Source organism: Rhipicephalus microplus, unplaced genomic scaffold (assembly GCF_043290135.1).
Source record: "Rhipicephalus microplus isolate Deutch F79 unplaced genomic scaffold, USDA_Rmic scaffold_15, whole genome shotgun sequence".
Taxonomy (NCBI): Eukaryota; Metazoa; Arthropoda; class Arachnida; order Ixodida; family Ixodidae; genus Rhipicephalus; species Rhipicephalus microplus.
Window position 1 is genome coordinate 5,748,094 of NW_027464588.1, and position 15,638 is coordinate 5,763,731.

Here is a 15,638-nt window from a genome sequence, read left to right on the forward strand (position 1 = left end):
GTAATGGCATTGTGAAATATTCTAAGAGGCTCCAAGTTTATTTACCCGACAATTTGTAAAGCTCTTCGTACGAAAGCTCCTGAATACAAGTTGCTAGCAACTTTTATTGCGAATGCGTTTTTGCAGCTTCGGTGGGTACATCCTGGATTACGCAGTCTTCGCTTATCCGCCAATCGCCCTGCACCTGTCTGCAGTAAATGGTGAGTGAGGCTATTCAAACGCTGGAATCCGCCACATTCTACGCGATGTCTTTAAACAGCTACTTTCGCAGCCATGTACGAGGCTGCACCATAGGTTCAGGGCTTGAATTGAAACTCTCTCTCAGTGAGAATTTGAGAGCGATTATTTAAATAAACAAATAAATAGCAAATATGTAGCGCCTCTTGTATTTTTACAATATGCCAGCCAGATGTGCCAGGTCTAGCCCTTCGTTGCCATCTCCAGCTCTTGCCCATCGCCAAGCTTCGGCCTGTGCTATGCGGTAATGGGGGAGATAGCCCACCATGTAGCGCCTCACGACGCAAATCATACGAAATAGGGAGTTTTAGTGCTGGGTACGCAAGCTCTTAGGGCGTTGTGGGCTCGGGGACCCGCGGCGTTGCGTACTCAACTCATACCCAACTGGAATGCCTTATAGAGGCTCGCAGGCAAACGCAAGCAGCACGAAGGTCACACGCGCTCGCAGCGCCGTAGCGTTGTGTCGCGTAAGTAACTTTAAATTATTTTTATGATTTAAAATGTTAAATGAAACATACTTAGTGAACAGGACACTTTTTGTATCGTGCACAGTATCCTGGTAGACGCACAAAAGTTAAAAATGCAAGGTTACTGTAACGACAGTGTTGACATCTTGTGACACTTGTGCAACCACAGTCATGAACATGTTAGCTTACGCGTAATATTTTTGAGGTCAAAAAGAATAAAAATGTTGCTCATTTGTAATATTGTCGCTGCGCAGTTTTTGCGCCAGATGTACAATGCACAATGTTTATGCAATAACAATGTTGTGATTGTCTGTTTCACTATGGCCCTGATAGATGGCGTCACCTATTCAGCTGGTCAGGGTCTGGCATATTTTTAGTTTTTATGTTCCAGGCCATTCTAACTTTGGTAAGCAGGCTGAAACTGTGTAATCGCTATAAGTGCTCGCACTTTAGCTTACTTTAACTCGACGGCTAGAGTATCCGCAGTGCGGATACGGTGAGTTCTTGCGAAGGCGGCCAATCCATGCCGTCCGACATTTCGCACCTTTGTGTCATGTCATTTGTATAGCGGCTAGCCACTATAATATTAGTGCTTAAAACTTAGAAGTCAAAGTGGTGGCTCTGGCCAGCCTCGGCTTTGCTCGCCGTGAAGGTAACATGATGCGCCAGCATGTGCGCCGGAGCAGCCTATCTCTGCTAGGAGGCCAGTGGTGGCAGCGTTGTTTATGGCCGCGCGGACGCATGGTCCCATCGCCCTAGCGGTCTTGCGACGCATCTGTTTGGGGTTTGGCGCATGCACAATACTGCCGGCCCAACGTCCTGGATACGCAAGCCGCTTGGGTACCCAGTACTAAAACTCCCCAGTATGGTTTTAGTGCTGGGTACCCAAGCGGCTTGCATACCCAGTACATTGGGGCGGCGGTATTGTGCATGCGCGAACCCCCAAACAGATGCGTCGCAAGATCGCTGGGGCCATGCGTCCGCGCTGCCATAAACAACGCTGCCACCAATGGCCTCCCAGCGGAGAGAACCTGCCCTGGCGCATCATGTTACCCGTGATGTAACTCACCTTTAGGGCGAGCCAAGCCCATACTGACCAGAGCCACTAGCTTGACACAATTATTATAGCACAAAGGCGCTAAATCTTGGTCAGCATGGATCGGCCGCCTTCTAAGATGCCGCCTACGGTGAAGCAGCTCATGGTTTTACTTCACGCCCCTGGTGGACATTTTTCTGTTGCGTGAGGTACTTGTGGTAGATCAATAGTGATTAAAATGTTTTAGCCAGATTACCAAAGCTAGAATGGCCTAGTACATAGAAGCCAAAAACGTGCGAGCCCCCAACCAGCTGAACTGGTGGCGCCGTCTAGCGGGGCCATAGTAAAGTAGACAATCACAAATCTGTTACTGCAGAAACATTGTGCATTGTACGTCTCGTGTAAAAACGCCAGCAGCATGATTACAATCGAGTTACCTTTTCAATCATTTTTATATAAAAAAAATTACGCGTAAGCCAACGTGTTTGAGACTGTGGTTGGATGAAGTGTCACAAGATATCGACACCATCGTTACAGTAACCTTGTATTTTTTATCCTTTTGCATATACCAGGATACTGTACACGATAAAAAAAGTATCGTGATTCTGCCGCATCGGCGATTCAAAAATATGTAAGTTAAATGCAGTTAGCATTACCATTTATGGTTCGCGAAAACGTAAAGGCATACATATTTACGTACGTACGTAAACATCTACGTAGGAGGAACTGAAAAGGTTGGAAGACACGCGTTTCGGTATGACAGTAAATACAAACGGTATCTGGTAACACGTTAAAGTAAAGAACTATATGTCCAAGGTAAAATTTACACAGAGTTACAACTTACACCAATGTTCTGTTGTCGCGTTTGTCATACAACGACCGGCCGTCCGGATTGTTTGGCTTCGATGGTGACGGCTTCAGTTGCAACTACGGCACATACGAAAAAAAGTTTTTTTAGTGCTGAAAGCAGTCAGAATAATTTAAAATAATTTATTGATAGTAATTCACTTCATTTAACTATGCATATCAAATTTAACACTTTAAATTGTAAAAAAAAATTAAAATATACTTACGTGACCAGACGCTATGTTGTTACGAGCGCGTGTGACCTTTGTGCGGCTCGCGTTTGCGTGCGCTCAACCGTGGCGCCAACTAAAAGGCATTCTGGTTGGTTATGAAATGGGTACTCAACGCCGCGTGCTCTCAAGCCGGCAACGCCCCAAGAGAATGCGTACCCAGCACTAAAACTCTCTATTGTTTTGTTCGGTTGTGTACAGATCTCTGGGGCGTTGGCTTACATTCCTGGTGTTCACAATGTTGGCGCTCACGCTGCTTCTGTAAATGCTACGGTGTTCTGAGGTAGCATGTCGGCGTTCATGGCGCTACGTAAGCAAACAATGGGGAAGCATGATTACGATACTGCTTCATGCACTGACTTCAAGAGCACCGTGAGGTGGCATCGGCAAGGCTTTGAGCCACAAACCAAGGCGCAAGAACAAATCTGTCGGAAATATAATATTCGAGACATAAAGGTGTCCACTATACCTACGAGGGAAAGTGCTTGAACGCACGTGTGGCGCAAGCATCTCCACATGTGGCGACGCATCACGACCATTCCCTGAACTAAGGTGGACCGATGGCTTCCGTAGAGGAGCGCGCATTTGCACTGGCTCTAAAAGAAATGAAGGAGGCGCTGACTATTCCGTTCTTCATAGAATAGGCTTTTACCCAGAAGGTAAACGTATCTTGACAGAGGTATGTGAACATTTACGGTGCATTTCCAGAACGGCGAAGGAATGAAGGCGGCAGCAACAAATTTTGGTTAACGTGAAGAACTGCATGCTGCTCAAAACTTGCCGTGCGCTGCTCAAGCAGCACAGACGCACGAAATGGACATACAACAGGACGAGCGCCAACTAAGAGCTGTATACTAGCTTCTCACTAATAGCTGGCTGCGCAGATACAAAGGAACGCGCACGAAACGAACGCTCAAGTATACACAAAACCAGTGCGAATCAGCAGCTCTCACAATTGTTACATCTTAATATTTCAGCAGTGCACTCCTTTCGCAAAGGCGGCCACTGCAGTGAGCGAATTAGCATTTGTGCTCTCCGTAACTTCAACACAAACTAGCTCTGAAACGAGTAAACCACCCACATCAAGGGCACGCCCGCACGAGCGGCAACGTCTTGCAGAAGCGTGCTCACTCGTGCGGACCGTGGGAACACATTCAGAGGAAGAGCGATGACCTCTAAAGTAAAATCTCAACCGCACCCTTCTCGCTATCTCACTAGTTATATAAAGTGAACTCGCTGAAGTGCCGCCGAGCTATGATCACCGTCAACAGAAAATAACGTACATAAATAGCCCACCGTTAGTGCACTGAATAATGTGCGTTCCGTGGTGGAGTCGCTTCACTCCACACGCAGCGGAGCTATATATAGGTGTCATAGTGTGACCCATGACGACTGAACAATGTTTTTGTTTGTTCAAATTTTTCTTGGTCATCTGTATGCTTTACAACGTATTATCCTTGAGGGAAAGACGTGAGTGGAGTGGTGGTGTACCCCGGCGTAAAACATTTTCGTGTGAGAAAGTTCGTTTCGAATCACAATCGAGCCAACCATGAAATACTCTGCTTCGCGTGTCTGATGGTTACCGATTGCAGCGCTAGGCGGCAACCTTGCGGCCGTCTTTAGCTGCAGCTTGTCCAGTTAACTGAACCGGCTGACGCCACTGGGAGACATACCATTCGGGGAACACGTCTGCGTGGGGCCCCTACAGATGTACTACCAGGGTGGGGAGATGGCCAACGTGGCCTACGTGCTCGTCGGCGTCGTGGTGCCCGGCCAGACGCTGTTCGCCGTGCTCTCTAGGATTCTGCGCTTCGGCAAGGTCTCCATGACCATCACCTTCTTCGCATCCTACTGTGGTGCATCGCTAGGGCAGGTGGGTCCCCACCGACCATGTTGCGTAATTACGAAACGCGAAGAATTCTCTTTTTGTTTAGACATAGGAGGAAAAACATGAGAATTCCGCACGCGACCATCAGGGCTACTACGAGCAGCGCTGACAAACACTCCCAGGTGTCGACGCACAAATACACCCGCTAAAGTAGACAGGAGGACAACAGCCGCTTCTGTTCAAATCGTTGAGCATTGGACGCCTTATTCGATGGCTGCAGCTGCGGTCTCGGCGGGGCCTGGAGGAAGGAAGAAAAAAGGAGGGAGCATCATCACACGAGTGAAGCCCACCGTGTCGGCCCAACAAATGATCAAAATGTCAGAGCATGCGGTGGGATTTAATGACTTCGGTGGCGTTTCGCTTTTAAACCTCCTGCGTGAGCCGGCTGATCTGCACCGAACAAAAGGATTTAGAATAAAATCTGCCGCGTGCCATACTCCGCAGCGCGCCGCAGTATCGGCAAGAATCGTTGCGTACTTGATCTTGGCGTGATATGTCACATGTTGGGCCGACACTGGTGGCTTCAAAATGGGTCGGCTTGTCAAAGCTGGCTCAATTACGTCATCCTTTCTTCTCGTGTATGCCATTTAGAATCTCACGTTCGGTAGGAAGCAATTATCTTCTTTGGCTAGAATAATTTTCGTATGTTTCTTTTTCTCTTTCACCTCGTGCTAACTGATCTGTTCGACCCAAAAAATGCTGGACTAGCGCTCGTTGCCCTTTAGTTTTGTTCATCAAAGCACACGTGCGAACAAATCTGTTGTTTCCTGTGTCTTTTTTTATTTTTATGCACCTATATAATGTACCAAGCTGCCAAGATCGTGTACAGGATCACAGTATCAATCAATAGGCGTATAAGTAAATAATAATACAAATACATACCTAAATAAATAATTAAAAAATAAAAATAATAAATAATGAACTGGCAAGCCTATGTTTCAATTAAGAAAAAACAGAGATAACTATCACAAAGTAGAACTGGTAATTGCAATGAAACAGAAGCACACTTGACTTGTACCAAATCAGTCTATCGCATCCGGTGCTGGTAAACTCAACCCCGCGAAAAAATGCGCAGCCTAAGCACCAACAATAATACGTGCTTTCTTAGGGAATTAAACTAGGCCTTTACTCACTTTGACCTCCACGAGTCGTTGGCGCCATCTATTTGAGAGACTCGTAAACGCACTCTGGGGCACTAAAGGTGAATGGTTGTGTCCGTTTTCCCATCTTCGCTGATTCAGTTTTATATATAAACTGCCCATGCGCATTGGAGGGGTTTTCTTTTTTGCATGACTATATTGGTATCTTTTGTGTTCGTAATTTTGAGTTCAGTATTTCCCGGGGGGTAATGGCCACATAAACTTTGGTAGTAATTTTCATGTTTTCAGACAGTCACTAATGCATTACAGAGAAAGATATTATGAGAGCGCAAAGGCCTTCGTGCCGTAATTGTCCGTCGCTATTGTCCGTATCTGCTATCGCGCGCTGTAGAAAAAAAGAAACAAGCGAAGTAAATAAAAACTCCGAGGCCCGAGTGGGATTCAAAACCAGGTACCCTGCCTGCCAGGCCAGTAGTTTACCACTAAGCTGCACCGTTGCTTGAAACCTCATGCGTGAAACTTTGTTTCAGATTAACACTAGGCAGCTTTCATGTCGAGAAAGGAATCGCGTTATTAAAAGTAATAAATTGTTCCAGAAGAGCAAAGGAACGACCAGACATCGCACAATGCCAATCGCGTTATGACCAAGAATGGCATAGTGAATGCCTTACTACCACTAATAATTGTTATTTATGGCATAATCGCTACCCTGAAAGTGTGCTCGTAGCAGTTACACATTGCATGAATGAAAAAAATGTCTTTAGCAATGCCACTCTTGCAGCTTCCGCGGTGACAGTGCAGTGCGTCTCGCGCAAGCCTGGTGTTTTTTTTTGCTTGAACAAGAAGTCACGGTGAGGTGCCGTAACTGCCCTCCGGTCATCATGGCGCTTTAAGCCAAGCCTGAGGCGTACGCACGAGGGATGGAGGATGTGGTGATTCACTTTAGCCGTTAGTTTATCACCAGTCAGTTCATTACTAATAATAATATTGTTCTCGCCTATACCCTTAGAATTTTATCAATATTATAATATTATTTATCAGTATATCATTAATTTTTTGTTGTTGTTCTATGGGTCGTTTGGCGTTCCGATATGAGTGCAAAAGGCGACGCGAATGCCTCCTAGACAGACGCTTCAACAGACATATTGCATGCAACACTTCACCAGCGGAATAGAAAGGCTAGACAAACAAAGAAAAATACTTGCTAGTCACTTTCACCCTTTTCAATTTCTATGTATCCGGTTCGTATACTCTATAAGGTAACCCAGAATTGCTTCATATAAGCACGTTGTTTTCTAGCTGTTCTAAATTTCCCCGAGGCTATCCCTATTATGTTCGGCTTTCACTCTCCAAAGGTTGATATGTGGGGTATAACGTCACAAAACCAATCCTCCAAAGGCCCTTCACGAAGGTATGTAAAGTTAGAGTTCAGTACTAGGGTGTAGTAGTGCGAATTGAAAGCAATGTATACGTAAAAATGCCAACAAGGAGGTACAGAGGTAGGTTATGACAAGCTTGAGCAAGAGGCCATTTTTAGACAAACCCCACTCTCTGCAATGTATTACGGAATCAAGTCCTTTTTATTGAAGTAGCGATACCTAAAATTACGCGAGAGCCACGGTTACTCTGGAAGCTTGTTGTAATGAAAAGGGCGACAGGAAATGCTGTGAATAAGAGAGGGGAAATTTTTAGGTACAAGTATAAATTATAGGTTCACGTTATTACACCTATCTACATTATTCGGCCAACAAAGTGTTTTAAAGATTGTTTAGCCACTTCTCGCAATAGTACCTGTCCTATTTGAGTTCCGCCACGGTGGTCTATTATTATGTATGGTCTTCGAGTGTCAGCAGCAGGTCTCTGGATCTCATCCCCTATGCATCGGCCCCATTTCCAATGGAAGTGGGAAACCTATATGCCTATGTACTTAAATCTAGGTGGACCTTGAGGAAGCACTAGGGATTGGAATTTATGATAATCTAAAATTTGAACCCTTTCCTCGAACGGCACCCTGAAGGAGTGGGAAACATCAGCGTTGCGCACGTGTGGCGTGACGGGTTGAAAGGCGCTAACGCGGGTGCGGCGGTGAGCGCTGGAAGATTCGTTTGAAGTGATGGCTGGCGTATGTCTAGTCGTTTCTTCAGAGTGGACACGGGCGCTGGACCGGAGCAGGCGCGTGTTTCGCCTTGATGATCGCCACCTTGTGATCAGTGAAGTGCACGCTGAGAGGTTCCTGCAGATAATCTGCGTCGCAGTTGGCTAAGGCCAGATGGATGCGCATTCCTTTATTGTGGTGGGTGATTTCCGTTCCGCCGACACACACTTCAGCGAGTGCGCGTCTAGCATGTAATCGACGAGCCATTCTCGTATTCCTCCGCTGAAGAAAACGTTGAAATCTCCCGCGACTATACGAGGCACATCGACAGGCCTCACTTCAACAGCCAGCGTCTCCTCGAGACAGCGCTGAAGCTGCTCCTGCGGTGGGTTGGAAGTGACGTAGAGCACGAAGATCGACACGTCACCGATGCGCAAGGCAACTCACTCGTACCAGTAGTGTCTTCAAAAAAGCCCTTATCGTTCTTACACGTCCCCTCTTGTTCGCCCGGCGGAGCCCAGCGCTTGCGTACGGGTGCTTCAGTGGAGGCGTGTGGCGCTTTCGAAACGTTGCCAAACGACGACGACGTCGAGAATTCGTCAGCGTTGGCATTCCGCTGTGGGTGCTTGTACTTGGTTTCTTTCACCGCGTCTCGTCAAGGTTGCCGACGCGTTGAAGACACTTGCGCTTCGCTTCCTTGGCTTGCGTCTCGTCGGTGTCACCAGCGCGCCTTCTCCTTTCCCGCCCTCGCACCTCGTCGGCGTCTTTGATCTTTCACTTCCGGCGCTTGAATTCGGCTTCCCTGGCCCACGCCTTGTCGGTGTTGCACTTGCGACGTCGCTATGCGCGAACGCGATCGGCTCTGCTAACCCTCGCAACGCCGAACAACGCCCGGGTTAGGCCAAATCGCTTCGGCGCATCTTCCGGCGGGCAAAGCAGCTAGCTCCGCTTTCTGGTGTCCTCTCTATTGCAGATAAACAGGCCGAAAGAGTCTTCACTATTTTCGGTGACAACTTTCTGTGGCAGCACAGCCAAGGCTACGAAGCCCACACACGCCCTTTTTACTACGCTTATGCTGTACCGCGCTGTAGTGCCTTTGTTTCGGCGTACTTCGTCAAATAGTAAGTAGCCTGTGGCTGCTACTATCCACTTGTTGCCGGCAGAAGTCAGCGAAAAGGGCCCCAGTAAATCTATTATTATTTGATCGAATGTCGACCTAGGTGGTTCGAGTGGTTGAAGAAGCCCCGCGGGCTTCAGTGGCGGAGATTTGTGGAGTTGACAATCCCGGCAGATTTTCTCGTATCGCTTAACAGATGCGTAAAGCTTAGGCCAGTAGTTCGCCTGCCGAACTCGATCGAGAGTTCGAGGGGAACCTATGTGACCAGATTTGGGCTCATCGTGGCAGGCGAGAAGCATGAAGCATGTCTTCACGCATGTCAGTTGACACGACAAGAAGATAAGTTCTCTCAATGCTGTTGGAGATTTTCTTATACAGGGCCCCATCTCACATGCATAATGACGACAGACTTTCAGAAGTACAATGAGGTACGGAAGAGTTACGTCTTTCAAGTTTTTGATAATTGCACGTATTTCGTCGTCCGCGTACTGTCGTGAAATGAGATCGTTTGTAGTAAGGGCAGTGTAGTACTACCGTCATCTTCGTTGTCATGGCCACAAACTTCGACAGGGGCGTGGATCAACGAATCGGCATCTTCGTGCTTGCGGCCCGATTTGAAAATGATCATGAAATCGAATTTCTGCACACGAAGACTCCATCGTGCCAGTCGCCCGCACGGGTCCTGTAGGTTGGCTAACGCGCACAACGAATGATGGTCGTTCACTACCTTGAAGTGGCGTCCATGATGGTTAGGCCTAAACTTCATCGTTGCCCATACAACAGCAAGGCACCCTTTTTCTGACGTAGAGTAGTTTACGTCGGCACGGGAAAGAGTGTTATCACTTGCTCCGTGCCCTCTTGTAGTTGGACGAGATCAACACCAAGACTTAAGTTACTGGCGTCAATATGAATCTCAGTATCAGCATCTTGGTTAAAAGTTAGCGAGGACTCGCGGTGTCTGCAAATGCTCCCGTAGTTCAGAGAAAGCTGCGTCCTGTTCTTCCTCCCAGACAAATTACACGTCTTCACGAGTGAATTGAATGAGCGGTTCAGCAATCCTAGAAAAATTGGCTATAAAGCGGCGATAGTACGCACAGAGCCCTATAAAGCCACTGACTACCTTCTTCTCACGTGGAACAGGAAACGAGGTCACGGTGGTGCTTTTTTCAGGATCTGGTCGAACACCATGCACACTGAAAGTATGGACGAGAAACATTGATTTTTTATAACTGAAGTGGCATTTTTGTGGCGTCAGCGTCAGGTGAGCAGAGCGGAGTGCTTCAAACACAGCCTACAGACGCTTTATGTGCTCCTAAAAGGTCGCAGGAAACATGACACCATCATTTAGATAAACTAGGCACATGTGCCACGTTGGACCGGTAAGAACAGTGTTCTTAGTGCTCTGGAATGTAGCAGGTACAGAACAGAAGCCGAAGGGGGGTACTTTGAATTCATATAGCCCATCCGGTGTAACGAAGGTGGTTTTTTCGTGTTGTTGTTCATGAACTTTGATCTGCCAGTAGCCACTATTCAAGAACATCGATAAAAAATACTTAGCCTACCGCAGTCGGTCGAGGGAATCATTCATGCGGGGCAGCGGATAGACGTCTTTTTCAGCCATGCTGTTGTTTTCTGTTGTCTACGCAGAAGCGCAGTGATCCATCTTTTTTCTTTACGAGAACAACCGGAGATGACTACAGCAGCCTTGGAAGGTTGGATAACGTCATCTTGCAGGATCTCTTTAACGTGAGCAGTTATCACGGCACGTTCCTTTGCTAAAACGCGGTAAGGGTTTTGTTTTATGGGTGAGGTGTCGGTATATGCAATTATTCAGTATTTGGGGATCAGTGTCTGACCAACCTGCGAGTTGGATGCTAAGCACTCTTTAACTCTATATAGCAGTTCACGTAGCTCAGTCTGTTGCTGTTCCGAGAGGGTCAAATTGACATCAACTCTGCAAGTAACGAAGTCACGTCACTTGGTGTTGGTCGAAGCTTGTCATCAGCTGATGTAGATATGAAACGTTCAGCAATGTCTGTGACAGGGTAAGCTAAAGTGATGTTGGTGTGACAAAACAGGTGCTGGTACTCGTTGCTGAAATTAGCCACAATATATTTGTTTATGCTTAACGTTCCAAAACCACTGTATGCATATGCAAAAGACTGTAGAGCATGGCTTCGGAAGTTTGTACCACCTGAGGTTCTTGAACGTTCACCTAAATCAAAGCACATGGGCCTCAAGCATGGGCCTCCATCGAATATACGACCACTGGGGCTGGGATTTGATCCCATAATGATAATATGTGGGGTTTATCGCCCCAAACCACCATATGTATATGAAAGGCGCCGTAGTAGATGGCTCCGGATATTTAATCCATCTTAGGTTCTTTAGCGTGCACCCAAACTTGAGCACACGGGCCTACAAAACTTTCGCCTCCATCGAAAATACAAGCACCGAAATCGGGATTCATACCAACGACCCGTGAGTCAGCAGCCGTGTGCCCTAGCGACTAGTACACCTTGGCGAGTGGCGGTGTTAGAATTTCTGAAGCTCTCTGCTACGACATGCCTAATAATTATGTCGGGGCTTTGACACGTGCGACTGAAACTAGTATTATTATGCCGGAGCAACCAACACTTACTCGAATTGTGAAGGTGCTGGTATTGCTGTACCTGACGCGCCTCATCGTGTACCAGCTCTGGATGTGGGGCATCGACCCGGACAACGCGGCCATCCCCTGCCTGACGGGCTGCGGCGACTTCCTTGGCACGGGGTTTCTCACCATGGCCTATGCGTTGCTTTACTACATGGGCGACAAATCGGCCGTTCAAGAAGAAGAGCTGCGCTCCTACGTGCACGTGGCCACTCATCTTACTGCGCATGCGTCGTCTTCTACGCCAAGTTACGGCAATTCCACCTTGTCCTAGCGATGCCACATACTTTGCTCCAGCTGAGTGGACCAGGCGCAGTTTCAGTGCTCATTGCACATTGTGCGCTTTGATATGTGATGACAAGACCACTTTCATGCTTTATTTTTCGTTGTTTATAAGGCTAATATGCTTTTATCTTATTACGTCAATTATGTTTGTGAAAATGACAGTTTGCCGACCCTTTGGTTCTTTTTATTTTGTGCGTGTATGCATGCATAAGTCGCAAAGCTCAAGTATGCTTCGACAACGTACTGATATCATGATGTTAGCTAGGTGGAGACGTAAGTGTAAGTGTTGCGCAAGTCATATGGGTTTTCCATGCGATATTTTGGATTAAAAAATTCCACCCTATGTCTTCTTTGTCTCATTTTTACTTGTGATGGTACATTTTGCGAGCACTGTATAGCACTGTATAGTAATGAAATGAACACTTATAAGACGTTTTGGGATACATACCAGTGATCAATAACTTAAGGTGCCGAAGGCAATGCCAACAATATTGTTACAACATCTGAAATTTACGTGTGTGCATCTGTGTAGCGGAGAACAGGGTGGTGCGAGACGAAGAGGACTTTCGATTGGTGGCAAGAGGACATTAGTTTTTTTGGTAAGCTACCCAATTTTTGCTGATCCCCCAAAGTGTGTGTGAGCCACGAGTTTAGGATCTACATCTACATCTACATCTCTGGTGCGCGTTCATTGTATACCCTCGAGTCGACCGTTACGTTGCCTCTGAATAAACCCCTCTCGTAGACGTAACATAGTGGTGGATGTGGTGGTTAACAGCACGTCAACAAACCACGGAGCCACAGCTGTTTGAACTTTGCCGGAGCCGTCGTCTTGCCGGTTTGCACCGACAACAACCGTCATGGCTGAGAGCGAAGGTAACGGCTTCTCAACCACGCAAAGGTCAGTGCCGGCTGCACCTCCGTATCACTGCATGGAACCCCGACCGTTCGCGGGAAGAGCAGGAAAAGATGTGGATGCGTGGTTGACACATTACCAAAGGGTGAGCCCGTACAACTGCTAGGATCCCACCGACCAACTGGGAAGTGCCACGCTTTTTCTCACGGAAACTGCCCTGATGTGGTAATAAATCCATGAAGATTCACGTAGGATCGTTTCGCTGAAGAACTCGAGAAATGCTTCGGCGACTCTGACTTGAAAAAGAAAAGCGTGGAGCACACGTTGGGTCAAAGAGCTCAGACTCCTGGAGAAACGTGTATTACCTACACAGAGGAGGTTCTGATGCTCTGCTAGATCATATACCCGGATATATCTGAAGAGAACATGGGCGGACACCTTCTGAAGAGTACAGCAGGGGATGTCTACAATTTTTTGATAGGCAGTAAAGACCTCACTTCCGTCTCCACCGTCCAATGTCACTACCGTACTTTCGAGAAGCTGAAGACCCGTCGTATCGCCCCGAAATTTGGTAGGCTGGCAAATTGTGGCAACGGTCATTAGCGTCGACGTGAGCCCGTCCACTGACCTTGCCCTTACTATTCGGGCCATACTACGTGAAGAGCTGCAGCGACAATGTGGTTGGGTTGACGAAACCATTCCTCATCCGCCTACCAGTCCACCCTACTACACGACGGTGCCGCTAGCTCCTTTGCGACCATCGGTATGTGTGACAGACATCAGTGAAACTAGAACTCCGTGGCCACGTTGTGACTCATTCGCGGCCGACCAGCGATATGGCCAAAGCCTTCGTCACGGTCCCGCCACACAGAGGTGGGCAGCCCCCACTCAGCAAGCTCGTCACCGACCCTTCACAGATGAGCGGTCGTATGATGATGGTGATGTTGATGATGATCCTTGATACTCTGACGCACACCCACGAAGGGGGATCGGCCAAGAACCAGGCAGCAGGATCTTAAATAAAAGGCTTATGGTTTTTCAAACACTACGTAATTCAAACTAAAAAAATATAGAAAAAAATCCAAAAAGCGAAAAAGCAGTATATCTGAGCAGGGAGCGATGCAGGCTATCAGATGCGATTTGAGACAGAGGTAAAGGTATCACTGCCACATTTATTTCTAATCCTATTTTTTCAAGTGGAGCTACCAGGTATCTTTTCCGCTGATGAGAATATTGGCGACAGAACAAAAAAAATAATCTATCGTTTCCATTTCTTCGCAAGTCTGACATAAAGGCGATGCCTTTAGACCAACTTCATGCAAATAATTCAGTTGCGGAATTCCGCAACGCAGTATTGTAGAAGTGACTTCCAAGCGCCGTGTTGCGCACCACTGTCTATTCAAGCGGCATCTTATATGTGCAAAATCTCGATATTTATCCATCGAGTAGCAGTCGTATTCATGCAAACACAGGTTTCTAAACCTTATTGCTGTCGCGTAAGCCGTATCAGGCAAAATCGGGATAAGCGGACTGCTAAGAGATACTGTGGCTAGTGCATCCACCATCTCATTGAGATATATGCCACGGTGACCTGGTACCCATAAGAGCTGCAGTTTTTTCAAGTTTGTCGGTATGAGTGTTCGAAACATGTGCATAAGTGTTAAGTTGGCTCCTGAAGATAGAGCAGTATACTGAAAAAGAAGCTGTAATTAGGACTGCTTCCGATTCGCCCAAAGAAAGTTTCCGTAGGTCCAATACACTAGCAAATAATTTTGCTATGAATATTGGTGTGTAATCTGGGAGTCTAACCAAAAAAGACCAGTCAAGAAAACGTGAGAAGATACCTGGCCCAGCCTTTTCATTTGATACGGATGCATCAGTCGCAATTATGTTGTTCAAGTTTACGTGTGCCAAGTTTTCCTGCAGCCGATCATTTAAATGTTGAAATGGCATATGCTTTGCGTTAGAAGGATAAATATTCTCAAATTCTATTTGAAGATCTAAATTAACGTTTCTTGTTGAGAAAACATGTTTGATTTTGACGTTCAGTGGTTCCAGCAGCGCTTGAACGAACATCATCTGTAGACAATGGAATTGCGACCAACTAGTTTCAAAAAATAAGCTTGGTTCTTTAATAAAAGCATAAAACGATGCTCTCTGGGGCACAGTGTATATATTTAAAATTGTTTGGATAGTAAGCATTTTGAATTTATTCAACAATGACGGTAGACGCGCTTCCATGTATAGCACATCGTTAGCAACAAACTGGGGCAGTCCAAGGCACAGTCGTAAAGCCTCCCTTTCTAATAGTATTAGCGGTCTTATTTTATATGTCTCACTAACCAAAAATAAGACACAGCCGAATTCCATGATAGGACGAATGTACATTTTATATACCAATACCAATGTATTTCTTCGCGACCCCCTTTATATGTTGCTGAGCTTGCGTAACCACCCCATGGCTTGTGTTGCTTTGGACCCAATGTGATCGATGTGGCTTTTCTAATTTAACGGGCTGTTATATATGATGCCTAAGTATTTGAGTGAATCCACCTGGGGAATCTGCTCTGTGCCATACATCAAGGAGATGTTGACAGAATACCTGAACGAGAACGCTAGAAGCGCGCTTTTGTTTACGTTTAGAGACATTCCAATTTTTTCAAGCCATTCCTCTATCATGTTCAGGTAATTCTGTAATGTCTGATAAAGTAATTGCAGATCACTGTTTGTGAAACAATGTCTCGGCATTGGTTCGGCGAACGTCCTCCTCGTCTCGCACCACCCTGTTCCCCACTACACAGATGCACATACCTCAATTGCATATGTGG

At 46.6% G+C, this 15,638-nt stretch overlaps 1 pseudogene; it reads left to right on the forward strand.

Moving 5' to 3' along the window:
- LOC142784737 (solute carrier family 41 member 1-like) overlaps positions 1-11,943 on the forward strand; it is a 41,152-nt pseudogene extending 29,209 nt beyond the window's left edge.
- The last annotated feature ends 3,695 nt before the right edge of the window (positions 11,944-15,638 follow it).